This window comes from Odocoileus virginianus, chromosome 10 (assembly GCF_023699985.2).
Source record: "Odocoileus virginianus isolate 20LAN1187 ecotype Illinois chromosome 10, Ovbor_1.2, whole genome shotgun sequence".
In the NCBI taxonomy this organism is placed as follows: Eukaryota; Metazoa; Chordata; class Mammalia; order Artiodactyla; family Cervidae; genus Odocoileus; species Odocoileus virginianus.
This window is the reverse complement of record NC_069683.1, coordinates 11,555,463-11,570,302: the sequence shown is the minus strand read 5'-3', so window position 1 is coordinate 11,570,302 and position 14,840 is coordinate 11,555,463. Positions and strand designations below refer to the sequence as shown.

The following is a 14,840-nucleotide window of genomic DNA, read 5'->3' as shown; positions in this document are numbered from 1 at the left end:
AGTGTCTGCCTCTTTGCGACCCCATGGACTGCAGCATGCCAGCCGTTCCTGTCCGTCCCATCTCTCAGAAAATAAGACATTATTTTCAGAAAATAATGTAATAATAAATAACAAATGTATTTATTAATAAGTACATAATAAATTTATTTTCAAAAAATAAATAAGAAAATAAGACAGTGTTTCTGTATCCCCATTATTTGGTAGTGTTGCTTTCCTTTTAGCCCTTATATGAGGATATGTAGACACCAATTAATATAGTTTTGATTTTTATCTCCATGATCATTAATGGAGGGAATCATTAATTCCCTTTTTTATTGGCTTTTTGTATTAATATATCTTATTTTGTGAAGTTTCTTTTCAAGTTCTTTGTAAATGCTAAAAATAGGAGCTCTGGGTTTCTTTATTACTGAGTTGTAATTGTTCTTTATATACTGTAGACGCAGATCCTTAGTCACATATATATAACATATATGCAAAATTTTCTCCAAATCTGTGACTTGCATTTTCACTTTTAAGAATGGTATCATCTGATGAGTCAAAACTTTAAAATTTTGACTAAGTTTAACTTTTCATTTATCTTATGGTCCAGGCTTATTGTGTCATACCTAAGAGACATTAGTTTACCCCAAGGTCACCTTAGAATTTTTATTATTTTCCTTACCGTTGATGCATTGACCTCTCGTTCATTACATGTTAATTTTTGCGTATGGTGTGAAGTAAGGGTGGGTTTATTTTATTCCTTCCGGACGTCCAAACGACTCAACATAGTTTGTTGAAAAGTGCTTGTTCTCCCTATTGAATTACTTTGATAGCTATGTAAAAATTTATGTATTTGGTCCTTTATCTGTGCGTTCTCTTGCATTTCCCAGGTCTGCATGTTTATTCTTGTGCCAGGGCAACACACTCTTAATTTCTGCAGCTTTATTTAAGTTTTGATATTAAGTAATTACTTCAATTCATTTTTTGCAAGTGATTTGTTTTACTAGATTCTTTTAAATTTCTACATCTTTATACATATTTTACAATAATCTTGTCAGTTTCTCCAAAAATTCTGTTAAAATTTTGATTGGAATTTCGTGAAATTTTTAGCATTGGTATGGCAAAAATGATGAGTTTCTAATCTATGATATATCTCAGTGCTTTGTGCATTTAATTTCTCTCAACAATGTTTTTTTTTTGGCCTTCATAAACAGGTGTTAAATATTTCAAAAGTTAATCCTCATATTTTATTTTTAAAAACAGCTTGGATATTGTATTGTAGATGATATGGTAAAGGCAGAAATCAGCAAACTGTCTTCCAAAGTGGTTGCTGCATTTCCATTAGCAGTATATGAGTTACTGTTGCTTCACATCTTCAGGAAACAGGTAATAGTTATAATAACAGTGATAATATTCACTAAAACTGAACACATAGTGTATTTAGTCTTTGTGCAGACAGTTGGTATTTAATCCTCAGCAAACCTACTAACTAGTTACTGCTATCATTTTTGTATTTATTTTATATATTAGGAAATAGAAGCATGGAGAAGTTAAAAATTCTGTCCAAGATCAAGCAGCTAATAAAGAGCAAGGCCAAGTTAGGTCTCGGGTTATTCTTATTTAAATACTTTCCCCCCAAATTCTTAACCCAAACCCAACATTGTTGTGTTATGATAAATAATGTTGAACTAGTAATCTCCTTTTGAAATGATCATAATAACTCTACTTAATACCACTTCAGAGACAAGCTTTATTGAAAAAATTTCATCAGCTCTCTCTCACACACACACACGTTTACACACACAGACACAATAACATTGAGTTCCCAAGTGGTAAGTAAAATTGGCCTGGTACTTTTAGATGTTCAATGAACACTGTTAAAAAAAGAATTGAGGTTCTGGTTATAGCTTCAAGATTATCCACGTCACATAGATGAATTCTAACCCTTCTCATCCTCTGATCACAGGGATAGTAGAAAAAAGGTAGAAACATTTAATTGCCATTTTGGGAAAGCCTACTGAAATAAATCACTTTTCCCTTGAGGAAATAAACAGCGCTGGATAATGCACTTGGAAAAAACTCATCTATGTTGTGAGAACTAAAGGAGCTGAGAAGGCAAGACTGTGAGGATTTCCTGGGGAGCAAACTACAAAGGCAGTGCTTCTCCCCAACACCCTCTGTGGCTAGACTTGGGGTTCTAGTGAAATGAGTGGCGAGCAAGAGGAGTCCCACAGACCAAAACACACAGCTCCGCTCTGAGCATAGGTGCTCTGAATAAAAGCTCGGAAGAACTGGCTTTGGAAGATTTCTCATGCAGGGAACATTTACTCAACTGCTATCTTGATAACCAGATTTGCTTTTCTACCTTAAAGAAAGAAACTCTGCCGTGTTCTTAAGGTCCTGTGGTAGTCAGTGGTCTTCAGAGAAACAGAACCAGTGGAATACACTCAAGCACATGCACACACACATACATGATTTAGTATAAGAAAATGGCTCATGTGATTACAAAGTCTAACACATTGCAAGACCGGCAATTGGCAAGCTAGAGACCTAGGAGACCTGATGGTGCAATTCCCTTATGAATGCTGGCAGGGTGAGACTCAAGAAGAGCTAACATTTCAGTTCAAATCTGAAGGCAGGGAAAAATCTCAGTGTCTCAACTCAAAGGAAGTCAGACAAACAGAGAATTTGATCTTTATTAGTCTTCTTGTTTTATTTAGGCACTTGATGAGATCCACCCACATTAGAGAGGAAGAATAACATGCTTTACTCAATCTACCGATTCAGTTCAGTTCAGTCGCTCAGTCGTGTCCGACTCTTTGTGACCCATGAACTACAACACACCAGGCCTCCCTGTCCATCACCAACTCCTGGAGTTTACTCAACTCATGTCCATTGAACCAGTGATGCCATCCAACCATCTCATCCTCTGCCATCTCCTTCTCCTGCCACCTCTCTTTCCCAGCATCAGGATCTTTACCAGTGAGTCAGTTCTTTGCATCAGTTGACCAAAGTACTGGAGTTTCAGCTTCAGCATCAGTCCTTCCAATGAATATTCAGGATTGATTTCCTGTAGGATTGACTAGTTTGATCTCCTTGCAGTCCTAGAGACTCTCAACACCACAGCTCAAAAGCATCAATTCTTCAGCTCTCAGCTTTCTTTATGGTCCAACTCTCACATCCATATATGATTACTGGAAAAACCATAGCTTTGACTAGATGGACTTTTTTGGCAAAGTAATGTCTCTGCTTTTTAATATGCTGTCTAGGTTTGTCATAGCTTTTCTTCCAAGGAGCAACCATCTTTTAATTTCATGGCTGCAATCACCATCTGCAGTGATTTTGGAGTCCAAGAAAATAAAGTCTCTCACTGTTCCCATTGTTTCCCCATCTATTTGCCATGAAGTGATGGGGCTGGATGCCATGATCTTAGTTTTCTGAATGATGAGCTTTAAGCCAGCTTTTTCACTCTCCTCTTTCACTTTCATTTAGTTCTTCGCTTTCTGCCATAAGGGTGGTGTCATCTTCGTATCTGAAGTTATTGATATTTCTCCTGACATTCTTGACTCCAGCTTGTGCTTCCTCCAGCCCAGCATTTCTCATGATGTAGTCTGCATATAAGTTAAATAAGCAAGGGTGATATACAGCCTTGACATACTCCTTTCCCTATTTGGAACCAGTCTGTTGTTCCATGTCCAGTTCTAACCATTGCTTCCTGAACTGCATACAGATTTTCAAGAGGCAGGTCAGGTGGTCTGGTATCCCCATCTCTTTCAGAATTTTCCAGTTTGTTGTGATCCACACAGTCAAAGGCTTTGGCATAGTCCATAAAGCAGAAGTAGATGTTTTTCTGGAACTCTCTTGCTTTTTCGATAATCCAACAGATGTTGGCAATTTGGTCTCTGGTTCCTCTGACTTTTCTAAATCCAGGTGGAACATTTGGAAGTTCACAGTACATGTACTGTTGAAGCCTGGCTTGGAGAATTTTGAGCATTACTTTGCTAGTATGTGAGATGAGTGCCATTATGTGGTAGTTTGAACTCCCATTTATCACCACCTGATTACTAGATCCATGAATCACAGCTATGGTATAAACAGACTGTACATTTGATGCTGATTGAGGGCATATTGATGTTATGGAAACCCTAGCTGTAGCTCTGTAAGGTATTGTCACCTATCTGGGTATGTAAATGTCTTCAAAAGGCCATTCCACAATTTTATTAATCCAGTTGTTTCTAGACTGCTGTCAAGTTTTTCTTTGCTGTTTATAACTTGCAAATAATACTTGAACTCTATCCTCCCATGCTACTAATGGGCAGGGTTTCCTAAATGTAGATCCTAAAATGGAAATTTTATGGAAGTGATTTAGAAGAAGGGATTGAGTGTAGTGACTATGGTAGGGGAGGAAAGGGTGTGGTCTAAACTAGAGTCTGGTTTCAGCCTGTAGTCATGGGACTACTGAACTGGTTCTATCTTGAGACAAGAGGATCAGCTGGTGTTGTAATTTTCTGTCCCTTTTTGAGAGTTTTTCAGTCAATCCTAAACTCTGAGAACACAGGGCTCTTATCTGTTTTTATTCACCATTGAACCTTCAACTATCAATGTTTTCTGATACTTTGTGTTCAAAATTATTTACTGATTAATGAATCAGAAAGAATGAATGGAGAATATCCTGAAATTGCTTTGTGTATAAATGAGATATTTTTAAAAAGCAGTTTTTATTTAATTTTTTCTTTTTATATAGTTTTTATTGATATGCAATTCACATGCAATAAAATGCACCCATTTTAAGTACAAAGTTCGACAAATTTTAACAAGTGAATACATCCATTATACCACTGATTACACAGTAAAAGAACATATCTATTAACCTTTGTAGTTCATTCTCAACCCACTGATGCACCAAGTAATCACTGATTTACTTTCTGTCACCTACAGATTAGCTTTGCCTTTCTAGAACTTTATATAAATGTAATAATTCGGTATATTATCTTTTGCATCTGACTTCTTATTATTCAGTATAACATTTTTGAAAGAGATCCATGTTATTGTTTGTAATTGGTTCATTTTTATGTGGAGTAATATTCTATAGTATGAATGTGCTATAATTGATTTACCTATTTACCTGTTAATGTGTATTCATATTATTTCCAGTTGTTCACTGTTAAGAGTAAAAGCTGAAAAGCAGTTTTTAATAATAAAATGTTACTGAAAAGTAAACTGACAACCAGAGAAATGTAAATAGCTTTTATGTATAGGATAATTAAATCTTGCTGAGATGTGGAGAACATCAAGATAAACTATTCGCTCAAATGCTGATAATCTCAGTTCTGATTTTTTTCCTCATCCTCCTAGTTTAAAGAAAAAAATAAAAACACATGATTTTCCTAAAATTTTTTACTAGAATTTTTCTTAGATTTTCAATAAGATAGGAAAGAGTTCTCTAGTCAGTACTTTTCCCCCTACACTTTATTGACATTTTACTTTACTTTATGCTTTTATTTATTCATTCAGTATTCACTGTGGCCAGAAATTGTGCTACCTTATAGCAAATATATTATATGGCAGGCAAGTGATTTATGGGGTATGACTGCAAATATTTAATAAATAGAAATTTATTGAACCTGTCTGATATTAAGATTTTTTTTTTATTTGAGTCACCCCCTTCTCTGATATTTTTTAGCCTAAGATGACAGCATGAGCAATACTAAATATTCAGAAGTCCACAAGGAAATTAGGAATATGATGCAATCTTTATTATGTTGCTTCAGAAGTTCAACGGCCCATTAGTTTTGGAGATTTAAAATGGTTACACTCATGTTATAGTGAACATGTTACTATCAACTATGACATATCAAAACGATCAGAGTATTAACAGAATTTACTGAATTTAGTTAATGAACTACTATGTACAATCTGTCAAGCACAGTTCCTGGCTCAGTAAATACTAGCTAGCAATTGGCATACCTTTTTATGATCATTGCTTTGCAGTTAAGGTTACAGTCTGAGAAATCAGTCAGATTCTGATTATTGACTTTTTAAAAGAATTAATTATTTTCACTGGAGACTAATTACTTCACAATATTGTGGTGGTTTCTGCTACATCAACATGAATCAGCTGTGGATGCACATATGTCCCCCCATGCTGAACCCCCTCCCACCTCCCTCCCCTCCCCACCCTTCTGGGCTGTCCCAGAGCACTGGCTTTGGGTGCCTGCTTCATGCATCGAACTTGCACTGGTCATCTATTTTACATATGGTAATATGCATGTTTCAATGCTATTCTCTCAAATCGTCCCACCCTTGCCTTCTCCCACAGAGTCCAGAAGTCTGTTCTTTACATCTGTGTCTCTTTTGCTGTCTTGCATATAGGGTCATTGTTACCATCTTTCTATATTTCAACACACACACACACACACACACACACATATATATACATGCACTAATATACTGTATTGGTGTTACTCTTTCTGACGTACTTCCCTTTGTATTAGAAGGGAAGTTTCATCCTCCTCATTGGAACTGACTCAAACGTGTTCTTTTCTATAGCTGAGTAATATTCCATGGTGTATATGTACCACAACTTCCTTATCCATTCATCTGCTGATGGACATCTAGGTTGCTTCCATGTCCTAGCTATTGGAGACAGTGCTACAATGAACATTGGGGTACATGTGTCTCTTTCAATTCTGGTTTCCTTGGTGTGTATGATTACTGACTTATTAATATATCTGTTTTGATACCTTCCTCTTTCTGTAAATTTCTTCCCTTGGGATAGTAGCAATGCCTATCTCTTTAGATTGTTACAGAGATTACTGCTTAATACCAATCAATTAATATTTACCATTTCTGTCTTTTATTAGAAGGAAAGTATATGAACCCATATTTGTGGTTGATGCTACTAAAATTAAACCCCAATCTGGGTAGAATTTTCTAACTATGGAAAGAGTGATGTTGGGTTAACTTTTTCCTCTTTTCTTGCAGCTTTTCTCCTCCCCTCAATATAGAATCTACAATTTTTAACAGTTTATTTTTTTACCCCTTAATTGGTATTTGCTTAGCTCATCCAAAGTGTCCTTTTGACATTTATGTCAATTGAATCAATATTGGGTTCCAGGTGTATTCATTTGTGAGCTGGAATAACTTTCCTACTGCATAAATTTCCTAATGGCATTTCTCAAGGTATAGATTAAGGGATTTAACATGGGTGCTATGATAGTATATAATATAGCAACTGCTTTATCAATAGGTAAAGTAGCTGCAGGTCTCATGTAAACAAATGTGCAAGGTGCAAAGAATAAGACAACCACTGTGATGTGGGAGACACAGGTGGAGAGGGCTATGCATCTTGCAGCAAAACTGAAGGTTCTTAGAGACCAAAGGATGGCCAAACAGGAGACTAGCAAAAGAAGGAAGTTTGACAGACAGACCAAACCACTGTTGGCAGCAACAGAGTCCTAAAGTGTGGGTATCAGGGCAGACAAGACTGAGCAAAGGGTTCAGGTCACACATAAAGTGATCTATGACATCAGAGCCACAAAAGGGTAATCGGAAGATGAAGAGGATCTGTATGAATCCATGAAGAAAGCCTCCCACCCATGCCACTCCTACTAGCAGCCCACATACTCACCAGTTCATGATGGTTGTATAGTGCAAGGGCTTGCAGATGGCCACATAGCAGTCAAAAGTCATCACAATGAGCAGGATTATCTCAGCATCTCCAAAGAAATGTTCCCCAAAGATTTGAGCCATACATCCATTGAATAGGATAATCTTCTTTTCATAGAGTGAGTCTACAATCAATTTGGGGGGTACCTACAGAAGAGTAGCAGGCATCAGCAAAGGAGAGATGGGCCAGGAAAAAGTACATAGGGGACCCCAGGATGGGCTGGCCTTGATAGATATCATGAGCCCATTAGCTATCATCGTTCTAAGTTCAGTTCAGCTCAGTTCAGTCGCTCAGCCATGTCCAACTCTTTGCGACGCCATGGATTGCAGCACGCTTGGCCTCTCTGTCCTTCACCAACTCCTGGAGTTTACTCAAACTCATGTCCATTGAGTTGGTGAGCCATCCAACCATCTCATCCTCTGTCATCCCCTTCTCCTCCCACCTTCAAATCTTTCCAGCATCAGGGTCTTTTCAAACAAGTCAGTTCTTTGCATCAGATGACCAAAGTATTGGGAGTTTAGGCTTCAACATCAGTCCTTTCAATGAATATTCAGGACTGATTTCCTTTAGTGTGGACTGGTTGGATCTCCTTGTAGCCCAAGAGACTCTCGAAAGTCTTCTCCAACACCACAGTTCAAAGCATCAATTCTTCTGTGTTCAGCTTTCTTTATAGTCCAACTCTCACATCCATACATGACTACTGGAAAAACCATAGCCTTGAGTAGATGGACATTTGTTTGCAAAGTAATGTCTCTGCTTTTTAATATGCTGTCTAGTTTGGCCATAACTTTTCTTCCAAGGAGTAAGTGTCTTTTAATTTCATGGCTGCAGTCAACATCTGCAGTGATTGAGCCCCCCAAAATAAAGTCTGTCACTGTTCCCATAGGTTCCACATCTATTTGTAATGAAGTGATGTGACCAGATGCCATGATTTTCATTTTTTGAATGTTGAGTTTTAAGCCAGCTTTTTCACTGTCCTCTTTCACTTTCATCAAGAGGCTCTTTAGTTCCTCTTCACTTTCTGCCATAAGGGTGGTGTCATCTGCATATCTAAGGTTATTGATATTTCTCCTGGCAATCTTGATTCCAGCTTGTGCTTCATCCAGTCTGGTATTTTGCATGATGTGATGTACTCTGCATATAAGTTAAATAAGCAGGGTGACAATATACAATCTTGACATACTCATTTCCCAATTCAGAACAAATCCCTTGTTCTATGCCCAGTTCTAACTGTTGCTTCATGACCTGCATACAGATTTCTCAGGATGAAGGTAAGGTGCTCTGTTATTCCCATCACTTGAAGAATTTTCCAGTTTGTTGTGATTCACAAAGTCAAAGGTTTTAGCATAGTCGAAGAAGCAGAAGTAAATGTTCTTTTGGAACTCTCTTGCTTTTTCGATGATCCAGCGGATATTGGCAATTTGATCTCTGTTTCTTCTGCCTTTTCTAAATCCAACTTGAACATCTGGAAGTTCTCACTTCATGTACTGTTGAAGCCTAGCTTGGAGAATTTTGAGCATTACTTTGCTAGCATGTGAGATGAGTGCAATTGTGTGGTAGCTTGAACATTCTTTGGCATTGCTTCTTGTTGGGATTGGAATGAAATCTGACATTTTCCAGTCCTGTGGCCACTGCTGAATTTTCTAAATTTTCTGGCAACTTATATCCTTGTTTGGCATCTTATATCCTTTTTTTTCTCAGTTATAAAATTATAATAATAATATCCATTTAATAGATCATTATGATAATTGATAGAGGAAATACGTACTACACAAAAGAACTTCCAATTGTTTTTGTGACTGTATACACTATGGGATAGGAAGAATTAACAGTTGGAGCAGCAATACAGAGAACTATTTAATCATGCAATAAGCTCCAGAAGAATCATCACCAATTTTACTCTCAAAGAAGCAAGAGAGACCCATTTTATCCATAGCAGTTTTTCCCAGATAGGGTCCTCATATTTGTGCTTGATGGAAAGACTGATGATTTATGTCATTAATGTTTGTAATTTCCCATTTTGTGTATGTGAAGTATATTTAAATTTTTCTTTAATTGTCATTGATAGTTTTCATTACTAAAGGAGTTGTCTAAGGCAAAGCATTGTTCTTGGTATCAGAGAAGTGAGCTCTTACAGTTTGCTTAAATTCCTTAAGCCTCAAAATTGTCAACTTTCAAGTTAAGCAGATGATATTATTTTTTGGAAAATTAGAATGAAGATGGGATATTTTATTATTAATTTTATTTATTTATTAATTTTATCTGAAATGTGTTGAAAATATGAGTACTATATATGGAAAGTGACAATCTATAATAAGCATCAGCACTATTGTTAAACTTACCTTAGCTCTGTTAAATGATCTTAGCGATGTTTGGGGAGAAACTTCTCATATTCAAAATACGATCTCGTATTCAAAATGACCAATTCTTATTTTAAGTAACTTTCAGTATGAAAAATGTCACACTTGGTAAGAGCTTAATCATATAGCTAGCTGTCAAATGAAGAGTTGTTAACAAAATTTTTATATTGAACATGTGCAATTGTTTTGGGTAAATTGATTACATCTCAAAAAACCTGTTAATAAAAAAAGCCTTAGAAATCGAAATCTTTCCACCTAGTATAAAGTCTCAAAAATTCTTCACAGAAAACCTATTTGTAACCTCTATTCTTATTTGAATTTAGAATGGGTTCACTTGCAGCACAAAAGAGAAATTATCTTAAATAAATGTCTCTGATTCCACAGGGCAAGAGGCAGAGAGTGTGGAGGAAGTATATTCAAATGGTTCACTCTGCTCATGATGAATCTTGCTTTGGAGAAGTGGATTACAAGACAGACCATTTCCACCTTGTCCTTTATGACTATTTAAAGAGGTTTCCATCGAGTCCAGGGACCTTGTCTTGCAGCTGCTGTTTCTCTCCCAGGAGTTAATCATCCCTGTTTAATGGAAAGACTTTGTCCTGGAACAGATATTCTGGAGAAACATGTTTGCGAATCATCCATTCTTGAATGGGCAACTAAGTTCTCTATACTTGGAAACTTACATGTGGGAGTCCTCTTTACATGAACCTGGATTGTTAAGAAAACTGAATATCATATGAATAGTAAGGTGGCATAATTCCAGTGTGTGGACCTGTGATGTAGTTTCACCATTGAATCAAGTCATGGAAGAGTTCCTATTTTCTTATCAGGAATGTCGTCTGCTGATATCTTAAAGTGCAAGAGAAAGAACCAATCAGGTGAAGATGTGTTATTCACGAATGGCTTCTTCCAAGTATTTGCGTCTAGGATAAATTTTTAAAAAAATAGTTAATTAAGATAATTAATTCCTGGGAGGATAAAACCTTAGATGGAAAGATTTGTCCTTTGATATTCTCATAATCCTCTCTAAATATTAAGACTGAGGAAGAAGCTGTTTTCTCATTTTAAGAACAGAATAAGAGGCGCTTACTAAGTATCAGAAATATTTGTTTTCTTGTTCTGTAGCCATAGACTAGGAGCTCAATATCAGAAGATTTCTCTTAGTTCATAAGACTTTGGGCTTCAAATTCAATGTAGTGTTTTCTTTTCCTTTGACTTGACTTTCCAAGGCATTGGAGTTTTGAAATGCTTACTGAATCTATTTGAATAAATTTGTGTCATCTTGACATTCTCTGCATCCTGTTGAACTGTCCAATCAGTGGGAACTTGAGAAATATACATGCTATGACGTTGCATGCATTGGTTATTTCTTATTCCTGAATACCTTGGGCATTCTCCAACCACAGGAGGTGAACTAGAATTGCTGATTTATAAACCAATTTTCACATTTCCATGTTCTTCAAAGGTTTGCAATTAAAATCATTAAAGCTTTATTTTCTGACAATTTATGGGAGGTTACTTTTTATATGGTTTAGGATATTTTACAGAAATATTTGTTCTCCTCACTGTATATTAACTCAGATTGTAAAAGGATCTGCCTGCCAATGTAGGAGACCTGGGTGTGATTCCTAGGTTGGGAAGATGCCCTGGAGAAGGGAATGGCTACCCACTCCAGTATTCTTGCCTGGAGAATTCCGTGGACAGAGAAGCCCAGTGGGCTATAGTTCATGGGGTCGCAAAGAGTCAGATACAACTGTGTGACTAATTCACACACACACACACACACACACCATTTTCCTGTTTTAAAGTTGATGTATAGTTGATTTATGACATCCTGCTAATTTCTGATGTAAGCAAAGTGACTCAGTTATATCATATTATTTTCCATTATGATTTATTACAGGATATTAAATATAGTTCCCTGTGCAATACAGTAGGACCTTGTTTTCATCTATTTTATATATAGGAGTTTGTATCTTCTAATATCATTGTATCTGTTTTTATGTTTGTATCATACTGCTTGATTACTATAGCTTTGTAGTATAGTTTGAAATCAGGAGTGTGCTACTTCCACTTTGCTCTTTCTCAAGACTGCTCTGGCTATTCAGGGTATTTATATTTTCATATAAATTTTAGAACTTTTTGTTCTAGTTCTATTAAAAATAGCATTGGTATTTTGGCAGAGATTTCATTGAACCTGTAGATTGCCTTAAATAATATTGTGATTTTAATAATATTAATTCTTCCAATTCATGAACATGATATATATTTCCAAGTGTTTGTATAGTCTTCAATTTCTTTCATCAGTTTATTATAGCTTATCAAGTCCAGATCTTTACCTCCTTAATTAGATTTATTCTTCGGTATTATATTCTTTATCATGTGATTGTAATTGGATTGCTCTCTTAATTTCTATTTCTGATGGTTTGTTGCTAGTGTGTTGAAGAAATGCAACAGATTTCTGTATATTAATTTTGTATTCTGAAACTTTACAAATTCAATGATGAGCTCTAGTAGCTTTTCAAAGATTTTCTATATTTGTATTTTCAGCTTCAGTGACAGTTTTACTTCTTCCTTTCTAATTTGGATTTATTTTATTTCTTTTCTCTGATTTCTATGGCTAGAACTTCCAACAAATAATAAATGTGGCAAGAATGAACATCCTTGTCTCTTTTCCTTATCTTAGAGGAAATACTTTCTGAGTATACATAGTATATAACATTATACACTGAGTATAATGTTAACTGTGAGATTATCATGAATGGCCTTTATTACATTGAGATATGTTTCCTCTCTGTCTACTTTCTGAAGAGTTTTTGTCACAAATGGGTGAAGAGTTTTGTCAAAAGCTTTCTTTGCCTATACTAAGATGATTAAATAATTTTTATTCCTCAATTTGTTAACATGGTATATCACATTGATTGCTTTATTGATATTGAACTATCCTTATATCTCTGGGATAAATCATATTTGATCATGATGTATTATCCTTTCAACTTATATTGAATTTAGTTGCTAATACTTTGTTGAAGAATTTTCCATCTAGGTTCATCAGTATATTGGACTATTATTTTCTCTTCTTTTGTGATATCTTTGTCTGGTTTTCGGTGATGCAGGCGTGCATCACCAAATGAGTTCAGAACCATCCCTTTCTCTGTAAATTTTTTGAAATAGTTTCAGAAAGACAGGTGTTAACTCTTCATTAAATGTTTGGTAGAACTTACCTGTGAAGAAATCTGGTCCTTGACTTTTTTCCCCCAAAATTTAAAGTGTGTGCTAGTTGCTCAGTCACGTCTAACTCTTTGTGACCCTATGAACTATAGCCTGCCAGGCTCCCCTGTCCACGGGATTCTCCAGGCAAGAACACTGGAGTGGGCTGCCCTTTCCTCCTCCGGGGGACCTTCCCGACCCAGGAATCAAACCCACCTCCTGTACTGCAGGCAGATTCTTTACCCTCTGCCACAGCAGCTTTATTTTTCCTAAATTATGGATTTAATTTAAGTACTTTTAAGTTATGTGATCATATTTCCTGTTTTTACTGGTTCAGTCTTGTAGGATTGTGCATGTCTAGGAATTTATCCATTTCTTCTAAGTTGTTTATTTTATTGGTGTATAATTGTTTGTAGTAATTACTTATAATCTTTTTTGCTTTCTGTGAGGTTATTTGTAACTTCTCATTTAAAATTTTTTGTTTTTATTGATTTGGGTCTTATGAGTCTAGCTAAAGTTTTGTCAATTTTGCTTATTTTTTCAAAGAATCAGGTCTTAGTTTCATTTTTAAAAAAAATTTTTTTTAGTCTCTTTTTCCATATATTTCTACTCTGATCTTTATGATTTCTTTCCTTCTACTAACTTCGGGATTTGTCTATTTTCTTTTTCTATTTCTTTTAGGTGAATTAGTTAGTTATTTGAGATTTCTCCTCTTTCCTGATGTAGGCTTCTATTGCTCTAAACTTCCCTCGTAGAACTGCTTCCGCTACATCCTGTAGATACCTGGAGGAGGGCGTGGCAACCTGCTCCAGTCTTCTTGCCTGGAGAATCCCTATGAGCAGAGGATGGTAGTCTATAGCGGTCCATAGGGTCACACAGAGTCAGACATGACTGAAGTGACTTAGCATGCATGCTTAGATTCTAGGTCATTTAATTTTTGTCTTAATTTGTCTTCAAGCATTTTAAAATTTCTTCTTTCAGTGATTCATTGGTTGTTTAGTGTCAGTTTTTCCCCCTATAGCTGATTTCTAGTTTCATAGTGCTTTGGCCAGAAAAATTTCTTGACATGATTATACTATTATTACTATTTTACCCAGTTCTCCATCCACTGCATAGCCATACATTTAAATATAACAGCTGTATCAAGTTGTATAACATGTGACTTAAACCCTCTCCTCGAGGCTTCAGAATATTTGCTAAAAATATGTGTTGCACTGTCCTGAAGATAATACATGTGAACAAAATTTGAAAAAATCTCTTTGCCTAGGTAGATTTCTTCTATTGAGTGACCAATAGAATTCCCGAAAGTCTAAAATAGTCAACAAGAAGGCATAAGATGATATCTTTTTATATTTCTACACCAGAAGTGTTGGTAGAATTTTAACCTCCGTTTGTTCTCCAACTCTAGATATCACACTGATAGAAAATATATCAAGTCACAAGGTTCCTATAGATAGCATTAGTCCTGATGTGTTTATAGTACAAGCGAGACGTTGACTCAGAATCTTACCCACTTCTGGTGACCTTAGTTGGTGAGGAAATGTTTTCAGAGGTATGCAACCTCGATGAAACCCCATGGAGTTGTTCACATAGTGTTTACTATCTTTTATGTCTCGGTTCAT

At 35.9% G+C, this 14,840-nt stretch overlaps 1 pseudogene; it reads right to left on the bottom strand.

Annotated features, from left to right (window-relative positions):
* Nucleotides 1-7,102: 7,102 nt before the first annotated feature.
* Nucleotides 7,103-14,840, bottom strand: LOC110122835 (olfactory receptor 4C46-like; annotated as a pseudogene).